This window comes from Bombus vancouverensis, chromosome 4, assembly GCF_051014615.1.
Source record: "Bombus vancouverensis nearcticus chromosome 4, iyBomVanc1_principal, whole genome shotgun sequence".
NCBI classification, from domain to species: Eukaryota; Metazoa; Arthropoda; class Insecta; order Hymenoptera; family Apidae; genus Bombus; species Bombus vancouverensis.
The window spans coordinates 9,450,559-9,467,682 of record NC_134914.1 but is presented as its reverse complement, the minus strand read 5'-3'; the positions used below and the strand labels follow the sequence as shown (position 1 = coordinate 9,467,682).

At 38.1% G+C, this 17,124-nt stretch overlaps 1 protein-coding gene across 1 annotated transcript in view; it reads right to left on the bottom strand.

The window, feature by feature from the left end:
* The window catches only part of SK (small conductance calcium-activated potassium channel), a 229,888-nt gene that overhangs the window by 134,389 nt on the left and 78,375 nt on the right, over positions 1-17,124 (bottom strand). The window lies entirely within an intron of this gene.

Below are 17,124 nucleotides of genomic sequence, written 5' to 3'. Positions count from 1 at the left end.
AGCAAAATTAATGGAAATATAATTAGGTTAGCATTACACCTCCAGTTATAAGTATTTCTACCAATTTCTGTTAATGAGATGCTACGGATTTAATAGGAATTTTTTTATTGATCATCGTTGATTTGCGCAATCTTTATCTCATATCATCAACTACATACGATCTCGTTAGAAAAATTATTTCTTCGCATTCGTAAGCAAATCAATCAAAGCATAATCGATGTAATATTACAAAATAATATTTGCACATATCGATCGCAATTGCATATATCTGTATATCGAATTTCTCCTTTATATTCTTAACAGAATGTAATCAATTTAATATTACATCCTTCGCTAGGAATAATCAGTCTAATTTTGAAATACCTTTACATATTCCAATTTCCCTTATGCACACGTCACAGATTTTAAATCAGATTTTTATCTATCGGTCTCGTTTCGCCATCCATGTTCCATATCTTCCGCACAATAGAGTGCTGCAACATACGTACAACATCCAATAAAACCTGAAACCAGCCTACAACCCACACGCGTTTTTCCGACGTTTATCTACAGATTGCGTAATATCGACACGAGAAACACTATTTCGTGGTGCGATAATCAGTCAAAATTAACCGCACCATTAAACCTTACAACGCTCCTGGCCTGTGTATTGGTCCAAGTGTTAATTGGTAGATAAACGCGTTTTTAGAACGGCATTCTGCCAGAGGGCAATCATAATTCCCTTATCTCATTCATGCGTCGTATTACGCGATCTTGGCGATTTATTTTACGACCAGAAGCGGCGCTGTTTAACGGCTGTGCTGTCGTTAGCAGGCAAAATCGTAACGATCCATGAACGAGATCCGATAGAAACTGCTGGTAACGTAGCAGAACGTAGGGAGAGGGAGAGGGTGAATATTAATTACAATCATTACGCGGAAACATGCGAATTAATACGACGAATCAATCAGTTACGAAGATTTAATGTCTACGACATAATTTGACCCTCTACGACTTGTACACTTGCTCTGTACACCGCTACCGTCACGTGCAATTACATCGCGTTTATTCATCGATCTATCGAAGTGATTTCCCGCCCCTGAAAATGTTGGTGTGCACGCAGAAGGCAGTTAATTGTGTTTACGTTGATTTATGTATATCTGTCGATATAGTAGGTCAGGACTTTTACTTTTTACTATAATTGCTCTGTTTGAACAGAATTTATGCTGGCAATTTCTATTGCTTTATATTCTTAGAGACTTTATTTTGTTATAAATATTCGCTTTGAAAGAAATTACATTGATCATTTTTCACCTATGATGACAACTGTCCAAATACTTTCGCAAGACATAGCTATATTTTCTTATAGATTTTATTTTACTATTGTTCTTTTTGAAAAAAAAACATTTACATAGATAGGACTGCATAAAGAATTTCGTTATAGCAACTTTCTAAAATTCTTTTTAAACAAATATTTTTATTGCTTCGTAAAATATCTCATAAATCACATTTAGTTTTTCAACTTTCACGCAACTAACTGCACATTTGTTACCATTCAGTGAGGCGTGACTCGTAAAACTCGTTTATATGTTTCAATCTAATAATTGTACTTTCGGAGTTTAATAAATAAAACGATTGTTCTGTTCATGCTCGGCTATTAATATTGTGGATACAGCAGTGTTTCGTCGAATTTCCTATAGACTTCCAATCGTAGAAGCACGTTCACAACCTGTTCAATTATCCAAGACATCGTTTAAATGCCAGTAGCAGAACTCGCTTAATAACAACGTGGATCGCGGTATTCGGCTCGTATCGTAACGATATCACGATGCAGATTGTGTCACTGGTACACAGCTGGCTGGAGTCTGCCACGATTAGTAATTTCATTTTACTTCGTATGATAATATCGTGAAAGCTCTTTCGGCTGATCTCGATACGCTTCGCAAACTTCCGGTTACGTATAATTAAGTTGGCTGTAGAAATTGATACTGAAATACTTGAGAATTTATGGAATGCGAATTGTCTCGAACGCGCAATTTAAATATAGATTGTTCAAACGTTGAATATTAAATGCACAAAATAGAATATTTAAAATATTTCAATTTTCTACATCTTGGGAAATAGTCGTGAAACGTGGAAAGCATCCTTTGGATTATTTTCATCCCTTACACAATTTCTTTTATTATTAGAAATTATTATTATTATTATTATTAGTTATTATCTTATTGTTAGAATATTTCTCAAATTTGAGGAAAGTATGAAAAAATGTAATATTAATAATATTCTTAAATTTTTTATCTCTAGCTAACAATTATTATTTTAAATTCAAATATTTTCTTGATCGAGATCAGGCAAAATTTCCAAATTTCCTGCCAGAATCGATGAACATAACCCTCACGGGAATTAATCTGCGCGCAGAAGCTGCAAAAGGCGAGTCGAGGCGTGGATAAATTTTCCAAGATAAATTTAACGCTGGAAGGCTGTCCGCTCATCGAGCGAAACTAACATCGAAACGGGCCTTCCGGAATCGTTCGCGCTCAGAGAGGCGCGTTGTAATTTACCAGAGGCGCGTTTCGACCGTTTCCAACAGCGTAAGCGCGCCATTTGTTCATGCCACTGTTTCCGACCGGTGAACCGGTGAAAAGCGCGTAGCAAACGAGCCAAATTGTCGTCGTTCGCGAAGCAATAATGTCCATCTGAATTTTGATCGTTGTCGATAGTAGATGGATGAATTCGTGCTGACAGGCCATTTTTTCGTTCGAAATTGAAAGATTTCGATTGAATTGAAAATAATATTTTTATGTTTTATAACTTTACAGGTTATCCACAACGTAGGTTTCTTTATACCTTGGTTTCGGGCTAAATGGGATTTAGAAGACCCTTAGAAAAATAATTTCTGTTGTTTTCTTAAGATTAAAATAAAATTTAAGTAACATCTCCTAATTAATTTTCTAGGCGAATCTATCACTAACAATTCTAGGGCATCTAAGATGAAAGAGGCAGGGAAATCAGGCTTAACGTTTGTGTGAGACGCGAGATGCTAATTTTCCGTTATATGCCTCGAAGCTTTATAACATGTCTCTGCCCGTATACGGAGTAGAAATTCACGACCGTAAATCTGGCATATGCGGCGGGCTAAGTTAGTTCGATAAAGAATGCGCGGAAAAAGGGAAGTGCATAAAGAAAACGTATTTCACCAAGCACGATATTAAACTTCGTTGTTCGTGCTACTGTATTCAAGATACGCGATTCTGTGATTTCTTTTAGGCAAAAGGGAGAAAGAGAGGGCATGCTGGTACATAGTGGGCGGCAAATAGCAGTCTGAGTACTACGCAAGTTCAAGAAGCAAGAAATTCGTGGGGAAGTAAAGATAAGACGGTTTCGAGATGGTAACTAATGGTTTAATTGCTTGTTTAATTCCGTAGAGATTTGTTTTCCTTTCCTTTCCTTTACTTTTCCTTCTTTTATTTCTTCTCTACCATCACTTCGCAACCTCGTCTGCTTTCCTTATTTTTTTCCTTCTCTTTTCGTTTCTCTCTTATTGATTAACTTCGAGATTAGTTTCGTTAAATAATATACTACTAACACTAAAAAACATCTAATTTTCTAATTCTTTCAAAAAATCTGGTTCGCTTGTTATGAAAATTATTAAAAAATCGGTAAAATTCATATCGTGCTTTTCGAAAAAAAAAAAGAATAATATTCCATGTTTCGATTACTTCGTTAAAAGTAGATGTATATTAATCATGTACTAATATTGTTTCAAGGAAACAGCAGACATCCTCGACTCCGATCGATGCACAGTCAGAGTTTGCAAACTATGCTGGCGGAAGTTGGTACATAATGTAACCTCAGCGACGAGTACATAAAAGTTATTTCATAAATGCGCGCTAGTGAATTTATATAGCTACGATCTCGATTAATTGAAAGAAACTCTTGATTCCTCGAAAACGTTTCAATAAATTTTAATTATACAACGGGGAAAAATGTAGTTCCTTATTAAACCGTCTTATCTTTCGTTCATTTCCGACGAAAGTTTAATAAAGGGGAACGAAACGGCACTTCGGATTCTTCGTTGGCGTTTCTTCCGATATATCGGCCATCAGGTTCGAAGAATGCAGGTCATGGCTGGCTGAGAGATAGATCTAAGGTCTAGGTTCGTAAATTGGTTGCAATACTTCATAGCGTGACGGTGAATAGTGGGTGAGAGGCATGTTCTATAGGTCAGTGACGCTAACTACGGTGCTCGGACACATAATCGCACGTACGCACAATAAAATGCATGCTGCATTAATATCGCGCGTATCCTCGAGCGTCGAGGTTAGGTTAGATCGGAACGATTTCACATACCGGAATACGATTCCCCTCGCGAGGATGCTAACGACGCTGAATCGAATTGTTCAGATACGATCCTTTTATCCCCGAGACAAATCCAACTTTTGCTCCTATCGTCGAAAATGGAAGGTCGTAACGTGCCGCTCTTCGACGTCTTTTAACATTCGAGCAGAGAAATCCCGAGAAAATTAAACGCGTTATAGTTTTTAACTTCGGTAACCGAGTTCTTTTGGAATCGAGTAGCTTCGTCTTTATATGTACTTCCAATCTCTTATTGATTACCAACTATCACCATCAAATTTGAACGTATTACTTAACCTAAGCACGTTGTACATAAATTTTACTTAACTCCTTTGACGCAAATTCTATATTTCAATTGCCAGTAGCGCTCGTATTAAACCCTAACAATTTTTCAAAATTTCTATTTAACCCATCTTAGTGTCAGCAACGTACTATTGAAGTAAAAGTGAAGTAAAAGCTAACATTCCAAAAGAACGAAATCGACTCGACTCTCGATCCGTGCGTGTGTACGATGCAAAATTGTAACTAATCAACATTGCAAATAATCGTGTATAATACGGGTGGTTAAGATAGATCAGGCATTACGGCTTAGTCGGAAGTATCGTGCCCACCGTCTTGACGTAGTTGACGGTCTCGGCGGTCGCCTCGGTGAGGGCCCTTCGTAGCCGTGAACGTCGGACCTGCGACAGCGTACGTGGACAGAGTACGACGCCCTGAGCACCCTGTGAAGCGGAACCAGAGCCTGAACCGGAACCGGGGCCGGGTACCGCAGCGATGGGTGGCGGAGGCGTCGTCGGCATTGTCGTCGACGACGATTTGCACCACCAGGGGAACTGGGCGTGTTTTTAACACGTTGTTATTCCACACTGACAGCACTCTTATAGCATACTTAGACACAGTAGAGAGAGTGGCAAACAGGTGCAGTGGTTGACGAGTGACAATAGACAAGGCTATGCTCTATATGGTTCACACGAGAAGAGACAAAGTGTTCTGATACGAGACGACTTAAGGAGAATGATCTATGCTTTGGTCAGACAGACAGAGCGTTCTTCCAAAAGTGTCTTTAATTTAAAATAACTACAAAGACAGAAGTTCTTCTATATTTTCAAGAAACATATTTTTTACGTATACATAAAAATGTTCAATAAATAAATTTAATAAATAATAATTAAATTTGCAAATATTTTTTACAGATTCTAAACACACTCGCCAACATGATTATTTGAAATTAGAGACACGTTTGTTAGAACCTGTCTATCTTACAGTGATCGACTTATCATCGACTAAGCATCGATTTCTCCTTTTAAATCATCCTTGTACAGGGTGATTCATTCAGCTTGACGACAAGCCACTGGTAAACGGTCTGTCGTGCGAGAAGAATACGTATACAGATCGTCGAAACAAGCTTCATCACGCGAAGTACTTCATTCCGGACATTCCCAGAATTACAAGATGGGTCCAACAAAAGTTACGACGTTCAACGCTTGTAAACCGTGAAACTTTCGTGGAAACTGTTTATGGAGGAAGAACGGAAGAAATACTTCGGTTCATAAAGTTTCGCAGCCGGAACTCGGCAATTCATTCGCTCCTTTATTCCCGCACGACGAGCGGTGTACCAGAACGGCTGATGGTTGAATATCACCCGGTGCATCGTATGAAAGCCAGAGACAGAGACAGAGACAGAGTGGGAGAAACGATCATAAAGACAAAAGCAGACACGTGTACAGTGTACAATCTTGGAACGCGTTGATCTCGATTCTACATCTCGTCCCTCGTCAATCCTTCTCTAGGCCTGTCTTTCTTCACTCTTTGTACACGATCAATGGTTGGCAAGGTAGGTTTCGATATAGGTGGGCGAGCAGCAGCTAGTGGAAACGATGTAACTCGAGTACAAAAGCGTATGAAAAAACTTAATGATCCTCTACGTCATCTACGAAGGCTGACCACTACTTTTTTTTCGCTAGACTCGGTCGCTACTGCCGCTAGACTAAAGGAACTTCGGTTTCGAAACTAGTTCTACCGGACCAGATCTCTCTGCGAATGGGGGTGGTGTACTCTCTATGGGTGGTGGGGTTGGGTGCTGCTGGCGACGTTGGTGGGGGACACTGGCGAACAATCGAATGAGAAGCTCGTCAGGATCGCAGTTATTTTTCCGGGCGTGCAAGCGCCACGGGTGACCCGTTCCAAAATCGGGGCTTAGCGATGCAAAAGAACGCTAATGGATGATGCGAGCAGATGGTGCACTGGAAAATTGATGATGTTATTCTTACCGCGTTCTACTTAAAGGTCTGCCAACTACGTTCGCTATCTACTTTACGTTCACGTGGGCGATGACTTGCGAACAACGCATATAGATCTACTACAGAGAGAAAGAGGAGCAGCTGGATGGAAGAGAATTCGATGGTCATCGAACCAGAGAGAATACATCAGATGTTGCACGATGCTGCTGAAGGGGGGCCCACTGTGTCGCGCGTGGACATTTTGTATCGTTGGTGAAATTTCATTGGCCGATCATAGGGAAACGGATTTGAGGAGTTTCCTCTAATCTCATCCGCTTGTTGTTAGCCTGTCGGCGCCGAAACTCGATCCGAAAGCTAAGCCGATTGGAAGCCACGTCTCCGGATAGCTTAATGACCGATTCGTACTACGAAGCTCCGACTATTTGCCAGCTAGGGATTTACCGAATGTGTTCGATCGATGAATTATTGCATTCATCCTACGACGAATAAATGATGTTGCCATGGTGGAAGATTCATGGAGAAGCTTGTTACACAATAGCCCATCGTTAACTGGTCATAGTTAAATGTTTTATTTATCTCCAGATGAAATATCTCAGAAATTAATTTCGCCTCGAGTATTTTGCAAATACAATTTCTGTTTATTATTTCTATAGAATAACTCAAAAATATGAAATATCTCACAAAGTAATTTCTTGCTCGATATATTTAGACGAAATATCTCATATCTTAACAGTCCTAATGATACGGATCTCGAATCGTAAAACATAACGTTGCACGAACGATATCGTGTCGCGGAATATCTCGTCCATAATTACGAAGGCAATTGGAAAAATGAAATCTCGACCAGTTAACGCGACGCTACTGTATCGAGAGGCTCGTTGTAGCGAGATAATTATCGAACTTCTGAGGAACTAGTTTAGCGTGTACCTTGCGAGACACAAGATTATGGCTGGGCGGTTGACTGTAAATTACACCGTTAACGGGAAACGTGATTACGCAAGGAGAAGGCCGGACCGCGTAAACTTGCGGAAAATATTAGGTTCGACGAAGTTCGGTCGAAGATTACGCTGATGCCGTGGGAATCCGGGTCTCCAATAGCGCGGCTACTTCGCTGAAATCCGCAAAACTGCAGACTTCGCTGGGAGTGGCTGTTACGACAGCGACTCCGTGGAACTGCTTCGAACGCTACCGCTCTACGGAGAAATCTATTCAAATGTATTGGAGTCACTTTAGACGCCGATCTCCATTATCGAGTTGACTTGATCGGGTGAAAGATTGGCTTTGCGGTTGCTTCGATCTGGCAGCACGTTGTAATCGAATCGAGGTGTTTCCGTATGGAGGGGTGGGAAAGTTTAGCGAGGAATGGACTTCTGGAAGATATTTGTGCCAACCCGTTTGGTTTCGTTAATTAAAGACGAGTTGATAGACTGACGAGTGGCGAAAGTTTCGAATCACGAGAAATAGATCTTTGGAAGAGCAGCGTGTCAACCGCAGTATCTGTATTTTTAATCCAATCTGTACGATTCTTTTATGTATCTTGTTATTTGTATGTACCAGCTTAAGAAAATATTCGAAAACTCGTAGAAACCTTTTATATGTTATGTGTCTTGTATAAAGCTCTTTGAAATTTTTAAACTTTCTGGATAGCCACAAAAGGATTAACCAACACCAAGTATTAAGCAACCTATTAATTACGAGAAAATGACTAATTAGTATGACAGAATAAAAAACTGCTCTGAAAAATTTACAAATATTAAAAAGTGAAAGATAAATCGAATCTACTGCCTACTCAGAATTTCCTGTTCAAGAATCGATTATGTCTCGCTGTACTCAAAGATAAATATCGCAGCTTCTGGCAAGTGGAGACCTCAAGATGAGGATCGAAAGAATCTAAGGCGATCGTCTAAGAGAGTTCGTGTCAGTGAACTACTTACAGCGCATAAGTTACCGAATCAATGCTGCTGCAACGATTTAACTTTTTCTTTCGTGGTTGGCACTCAGACGAATCGCGACCGATCGAGGATGTTCCAACGATATTCCAGGCGCGATTAGTTGACCTTTTTTGCCTATAACCCCGAATAATCGAGGTTACGAGGATAATCGAGGTTAACGGCCTGTGACATTGCCTTTATGACTAAGGACTAGTCGAAAAGTAGTCTTTACGAACATAGAACCCCATCCGAGGGTTGCTTCCCTTCGAGTAAGACCATTTCCTTGGCCGAGAATTGGGGTGGCTTGTATAACATTGTTGGCTTTATTGCTTCGGTGTACATGTTTATTAGATTTTGTATCTTTGGTCTAACCTTTTTCACACGCTAATGTCGTACAATTACGAATTCATCAAGATTAATTATTCAGTCTCTAACGAATGAAATCTTAATCGTACACTCTAATATCGAAATTATACAATTTTCCGAAATTACAGTTGACCATTTTTGACAACGAGACTTGAAATAGGAAGATGTACAGTACATTTCAATGAAGCTAAGTGATTTAATCGTGTTTGATTTAATTTATAATCAAATTCAAATTCAAAATCAAATAATTTTTAATTTATAATCTTTCGCTAATAAGATTTCTGACTTATTGATATGTCTTAACCCTTGAGGGAATTTAATATTAAAATTGAAACATTTCTACAAGTTAGAAAGCTCAAACGTATTATGCCTGGACAGACATAAATATACGATGGTACAACGTGTTTGCTATATCTAGCAAATGCATGGCAAACTTTTCGTACCATAGTTTCCAGACACAAGAGAATGTTCCACCGCGTCTATTGGAACCGGGTCGTCTGACGGCGCTGCATCCTAAATATTTGAAACTGAAACTGCTCGTCTGTTTCCGAAAGTGCAATATACCGACGAGAAACCGGAAGTTCTGTGGTACCGGGATGTTTGTCGATGATTTCCGCAATGAAATTTGTACGAGGACGCTCGTCATCTGCTCGTGAAGCGCCTTAATGTTTTTCCATAGTAAACAAAATATCTGCTCTTCGCGATAATCTTTACCGAAAGATTAGGTAGTACTATTTATTTACTCTCGTTATTAATTCGTAACTTTTGTCTTCTAAAAGCTAATACAACCTAATAATATCCTTATAATAAGTCATCCTTGGAAACTAAACGGTGATATATTCGTAATAAAATATACTAAACACGCTACATAAAAGCTGAAAGTAAAGCACGACAATAATTAATATCGCGTTCTCAGCTTTATCAAGAACTAATACTATTCGTTTTTAATATATTTTAATAACAAATATATTACTAGCTTGTGATTAATAACAAGAGAACGAAACAAACTTTCTTGTCCTTTTTCCGCTATTTCAAACATATATTAATCATAACCACTAGACTGAGGGAAGCTAACGTTCTAAACAATGCTTGCGAAAGCGACTAAACATCTAAAACTCTTTCCGAGAGGAAAAGCATAGAAACACAGAGAATCGAGAAAACAGGCCTGATCAACTGAAACCTCAAGCTTGCTTTCAATAAAAGAACCGTGACACGTCGCATACCATTCATTGGCAATCAAAACCTCTATCAAAGGAGACAATAAAAAGGAAACGCTCAACAAAAACATTCCGAACTCCTCCACTTCGTTTTTATAACAACGAAGGTGAAAGTGATCGTTCCTTTCATTAAAGTGTTTCCTGTCGACGATTAAATGCCGAGAGTGACCTATTTGATCCCTTTTTTCCTCTCACTACGCGTAATGGAAAAGTAAAAAAAAAAAAAAGGTATAGAGGAGAGAGAGAGGAAGAAAGAGAGGAACGTAGGCGACTGATTCACGAACGGTTTTCATCCGATCCCTTTTAATGAGAGGCTTTCAATAGAAGAAAGGGAAATTGATATCGACCTTCGACGAAGAGACTCTGCAAATTGCCAATTCTAGTTCATTATTTCCTCGGTCGTCCACGTAAGCGAGATGCTACACGGCCGAACGTATTATTGACACTGCCATCGCGAGACATGTCGTATTATATTTTGATTTCACTGGACTGAATAGTAATTCAGTTGCAATCGACGAATTTATAGGCGACCAAGTGCTTCGTGACAATTAGTCTCCGCGAATTCTGAGAGTTCTCTTCTTCTCGCTGTTAATGCAATTACGAATAGAATCATTGATTTTGTTCGATTGCCAAATACATCGATTTTAATGTAATTAATATTGTTTCATTCTTATAGAACTGCACATTATAGTCTGATAACGTTTTCGTCGATGTTTGGTAACTATCGAAGAACTTGAACTTTCTTCGAAGAAAGTTTCATCAAACAGTTCGCTTGAACTCATGTCAAAACGATACGGTGGAAAAATATAACGAGCGTGATTTTTGTTGACTTTCGGGCTTCTAATTCTCTCCTTATACACAAAAATTTACGTGTTACGTCTCGGTTATTGTTAATTATTCATATTATACGTATAATTAAACCACAGATATTTATACAAATTTATATTTTTGTAAACACAACTGAAAGAATAATACTCTTGTCGATTATCATTATACCAAGCTATGCTTCAAACTGAAACAAGGGAAATAAACATTCTAAAACTAAGATTTTGAAGACAACTAACAAGATTTTTAGATTATAATTTTCTCAGCATAAGTATCTGTCTAGTAACGAGAGAAAAATTTTAGGATATTGAAAGTATCAGAGAATTTCACTCGTCTTCGTGACGATGGAGATACAAGAGCACAAAAAGACAAACTTCTATCGCGCAAGTAACAAGAAGATATCGATCAAAAACTAAATCCGTGATAAAGTGGTTCGGAGGTAGTGAGTCCTCGTGTTCATTTTAATCCGACTCTTTCCATGCCCCCCGTACGTCCTAGAACCGCCGCCCCAAACCGCGTGGCCTGCGAAACGCGTGACAAAAACTATTCTCAGTTACGAACCATTACGAACGAAACACAGGTTTTCTGTTATCAAATTACACGAATGGGAACACGTCGAAAATTTTGTTCCTTTGTACAGCGACGCATTCCAATCACGTAAACTGCTTGAACAGAAACCAGTTACCTAGAAACTAAAATGTGCTGCAGTTTCCCTCCATTCCGCGAAGGGAGGGAACATAGTCACGAAAAAAATTTGCATTAGATTCTTTCCCTCCTGGATTCCATTTCCTCTTTGCACTTTTATTAAAAGTAATCTGGAATATTTTTATGAAAATGACAGTGTTTGATTTTCATTGCCACGGTTTACGATATGATGAGACAGGGATTTTTTAGCGTTTCTTTTGTATGTTTCGTACATCTGGTTTCATATTGTCGAAACCAATTAGTAGATATTGCTTAGGTAAGGTTTTGTATATTCGTTTAAGTGTAATTATTCCGTCTTTCACGGTCTAATTCTCCAAGTTCCAACTGTTATTACCGAGCATTTAAATTCCTAAATCAATTCAAGTTAAATCGTTTTGATGCCATATTATTAGGTTTAATAGACGACTTTCCCGAAGAATGGCACAGCGAATTTCGATTGCCAAACTGTTTTGCATGCATACGAGTACGTCGGCGTACACATATTCTGCACGTGCAAATCGCATCGCGTTCATCTCTCTGATAATCATTATCTGCAGAAATAGAGCAGAGAAAGGAGCACGGTATCTTCAGTGAGGCATCAAGCCCAACAATAGTCGGATTATTTGATCCATGGATCAAAGTGCACGATTAGGACTCGGCAATTGATTGAAGTTGCCTCCACGAACTTTTGTTATATAGTCGGTCGCGTTACTCAGGAAAATTTACCGTGGAAAGCGTGAGCAAATCGTCAAGCAATTTCTTCCGGTCGGTCGTTGAATCTAATCCAATTGGAAATTCGTTTGAGTCTGATGCAATTGGAATTGTTTGAATGTACCCATTTTTGCAGAAAGAATGTAATTTGTCAATTTAAGCAAATGCTGTACCTGTAATTTTTGTGTTATTTTCTGGTGCTAATGAAACGAGTAGCTTTTTAAATATTGCTATTATTGTTAATTAATTATAAAATTAAATATTATTATTTTCAAATCTTCTTGCTTAAATAATGGTTACTTGTAAATGTATAAAAGGGGTGTATTATACAGTATGTGATATTTGATTAACCAAATTAAAGGGTACACTTATAGTAATAAAAATACAAAAATTCTTAACAAGTAACGTGTAATATATAAATTCGAATGTTGAACAAGTAGAAAACATCGAGATGTTAACACAATTACCATAGTTCAAGAATAAGGGATGCAAATGTGTTTTTACAAAAGTTTTCCAAAGTTCGAGTTCCTTGAAAACTCGTGAACTACTAACGAAGTGTATCTCGAGGTGTGTAAGTAGTGGTCGTTATGGTAGGGTGTACAGGAAATCAAAGTAGCAACTTACGAGGGTGGAAAACTGGAGTTGGTCGTATGACTTCGTCAAAAGATTTGGCTATGCCGTGGCATTTTTACCAAACTTTCGTGTTGCGAAACTTTCTTAATGTTTTAAAATATTCATGACAGCATCCTTGATATTTTAAAAGAAGAGCGTGACAAAATTTGGAAACGTGCGCAGTTCGATGAAGATCTCTTACATGAAATATTTTTCTAAATGTAACTGGAACATTCGCAGCCTTTTCTTTCTTATTGTCGCATTCTCCGAAATGGATAAAATTTATTTGTACTAGAGATGCCAGGAATCATCTTAAGTGCATCCCGATAGATTTTGAGCGAACACGAAAAAGAAGTCCCTGAAGCAAGGCGTGCTTAAGATCGTCTGCACGCGATAAAAACGTAAAAACTGCTGTCCTTGCTTTTAAAGTCCCAGACTCCATCCGCTTCATTTCCCAGGACGCAGTTGGACCGACAAGAAACACGTGTACAGTTCAGATTTACAACTTTACCGCTGTCATTATCACCGCGCGATATGAAACTCCACAGATTTTGCCCTTCCATCGAAACTTTGACGATTTCATACTGATGTACAATATAACTTTGTTACGTATGAGAAGAACATAATAACAGCATTAGACATATTTCTGGTGAATATACGTTACTAACAAATGCTCGAATATGTCACGTGCTTTCAGAGTTCGGAGATATTTTCTACAAAAAATGGCAATTTGTTGGAAGTTTTCATTTTTACAGTATCTAAACGTAGAAGTATCGCATTTCATCAAATTAATCAATATCGTTATGTAATTTAATAAATGTTTTTATAAACGTGTAGATTGTTATTGAAGTATTAACGATGGTTAACATGTATCTAGCATTCTATTTTACAAGAAAATGCGATTACAGTTAAGGATCGACGGAAAATCATCGTGCGCAGTAGAATAAATCAGCCATAATTCAGACGCGATCGCGTCAGCAAATTCCGCGGGCTACAAAAATGAAAACTAAGTACCAGCGCGATAAGCGCGACCCTCTACAAGGAAAGGGCGCCAAATATAGGATGCTATGCGGCTCTGAAATGCCATAAATCTTGTTCATCCCCAATCAACTGGACGCATCGCTTCTATATGCACGCCACAGTTCCAGCCAATTTTTCCCCGAAAATAAAACGAACTGTACTTCGTCCAGATTCATTAACTCGAACGTACTGTTCTTGAAAAATCCTTTTCGACCGTCAATCAAAAAAATGTAGAAAGCAACAAAATGAAAAAGTGACAGGAGAGGGACAGAAAGAGAGAGAGAGAGAGAGAGAGAAGAAAAAAATAGAAAATGCGAAGAGTTAGTCATGACAGGAAAAAAGGGTCTCAATTATCTCTCGTGTCACGGTTGTACGTCGCGAACCTTGGCGCACGACATGCAGAAGCATGATTATAATCCGCTGGCTTCCGGCCAAAATCGCATACAAAGCCCGCTCTTCTGCTTCTACTATACCCGGTTGCCCTAAGTGTCCGCGCGATACGAAACGTTTCGTTACATCGAAGAGAGATAATTAAACTAACAATGTCGAGATCTCACTTGCCCGCTGCTCTCTTCCTCTCCTCGCTTCTTTCCCCTTTTCGGTTTTTTTTTAGTTTTTGCGCACTGGATCTCATTTAATGACGACGGGAGATTCGTTTCGTGCTCGTCAAAAATGAGACTCTCGGCAATAAGCAAATTGCCTGCTCTTCAGAATTGTACGTCTTTCCGCGAATGTAGATACAGAGATGACGTTTTTGCCACGTCGTAGGTTTCCTATTTGGCTACATGAGGATTTAATACTAAACGCGCTATTTTATTTACACCAACAGATATTTTATTTCGATGTAGTGGTATATACTTCGATATAGTAATTTTTTCTATTTTGATAGATTTTGATTAAAAAGTATCGAGACGCAAAAATATTCTGAGCCTACTTTTTGAAATTCTTAAATGTTATGAAACACTTCCATATGTAACTTCAAGCTTTCAACTGATGTATATATTGAGTGTATATATTGAGAGTTTAGACACGCCTCTTAAATGATTTATTTATTTATTATGATTTATTTTATATCGAATATTTTTATCAATGAAAATGGAAGAAGATAATATTTGAATTATTATCTAATAATAATAATGAAAGGTCTGAAAAATTTTAATAATTATTTGTAATTTCCCATACAGAATTCCCATTTCCCATAAACACATTCAGGTACAGTAATTTAGTTAATTTTCTGTGGCCATACATCATTTCGATTTACACCATAATCTCAAGCACTGAATTTAAACGCTCCCATTGTATATGTATCTCTAATATCAAATTCTAGATTAAACTCTTTGCGCACACATCTACTTTTTTAATTCAAATACTCTTGATTTAACAGAATTCGATAACAATTCTACCATTGCCACAATAAATCTTTTTTATATCAATGGAATAAATAAATATATCGTGTCGTAAAAATGTCCTCGTATCGAATTACAAAATATGATGTCCTTGTGTATTTATGCATTTCATCGATTACTTCAAAACGTATTGACATTAATAATACACCGGATATCCTATCAACTGTCCTACGTATTCCCGACTGATCGATCACACGGGCAGTTTTCTACCGAATTCACAGAGCTTCTTTGCGAACTTTCATGTGTGTGTTTCCATGGTGTTTATCCTTTTGGAAGCGAGTGCCATTCCTTGTACACGGTGCCATCTACGACGTGGAATGTTACCAGGCGTTTCATTAGCCACCCCGATAAGCTTCTTATCGCGTGTCGGCTCTCACCTTTCCTTCCATGTCCGTCGGTATCGAGCTTTTGTTGCTTAGGGGTGCTCTACATTAGATGTTTCAACCCTCTGTTAGATGGCAGCACGGCCGTTTCACCGATAAAGAGGATTTCTCAGGGAAGAAAATTTAAACGCAATGTATTCTATCTTTCGGATGAATGTATTCGTAAATAATCCTGTGGCTCTTGTTTGAAAAATATTTTAAGAAGTCTGTGGTATTTTGATAATAGCTTTCTGAGTAGTTTTTCGAGAGCAAAATTTTACGATCAGTTCTGTTTAAATTTTTTAACTTGTTTGGAATATTTTATTTTTAACTTAGCAAATTTTTCGTTTCAAATAAATCACATTATCATATAAAGTCTAAAAGCCCTTTTCGTTTGGTTCTTTGCTTTATCATTAAAGAATAAAACATTTTGCGCTCGTGATAACAATGACCCAGGCTCTGTCAGTCATAAATTAAATAAGATGAAGCAATTACCTTTTGTACAAACCTATTACAATATTTACATTTCCTTCTTAAAATTTCATGAATACTTAAAAACGACGAGTAAATAAATTATCGACAAAATTACTAGTTTTCCTACGAATTTTTCTAAACTCCTAGCCCAAATAAATAAATACCATACGATACTATCAATTCTAAAAGATCGATCCTAGTGCTATCTCAAAGAATAATCAATTAATTCTCGTGATTCTTTCTTGTAGAGTCGACAAGTCTAAGGGTGGGCGGGGGTGGGGAAGGCTCAAACGCAAGAGTTAAGAAAATACTGGCAAGGAAAACGTATATACTTTGAGTAGCTAATCACGTGTGCGAAGCAGGAGCCAAGATTCCCTGAGGATCATAAAATAGGAAATATCGAGACACGCGAAGAAAACAAGAGCGACAACCAAAGTAGGTGCACGCGGAGCTGAGTGGCATACGCAAATACGACACGTGCTCTGGATATGCCTTGGTACACCGATCGGACGAATCATCAACGATACAAGCAGCATAGACAACGACACAGCGACGCCTAACAACAGAACGTTTCTCGCTTTCCTCCTCTTACATATGCCGCACGTAAGACGCGCGACATCACGGACGATCGTCTAGAGAGGAACCTGGATGCCACGTGGAGAATTTTACTTTATGTTCTCATAGGTAAGGTTACCATAAAAAGGAACGTTATGACGTTCCCTTTTGTATTGCATATGCAAAGTACATAAGATATTATAATGCAGAGAGACATGCTGAGTGTCTCATGGCAAAATCTTAAAACGTAAGAGCTCGATATGCCATCTATTTAATTTTCAGATTATGAAACTAAGAAATATCTGTTAAAAACAGATTTTAATCTCTTTTCCTTATATTTTCTATTAATATACGTATTTATGTTTCTTAAAATCAGATCTTTCGAG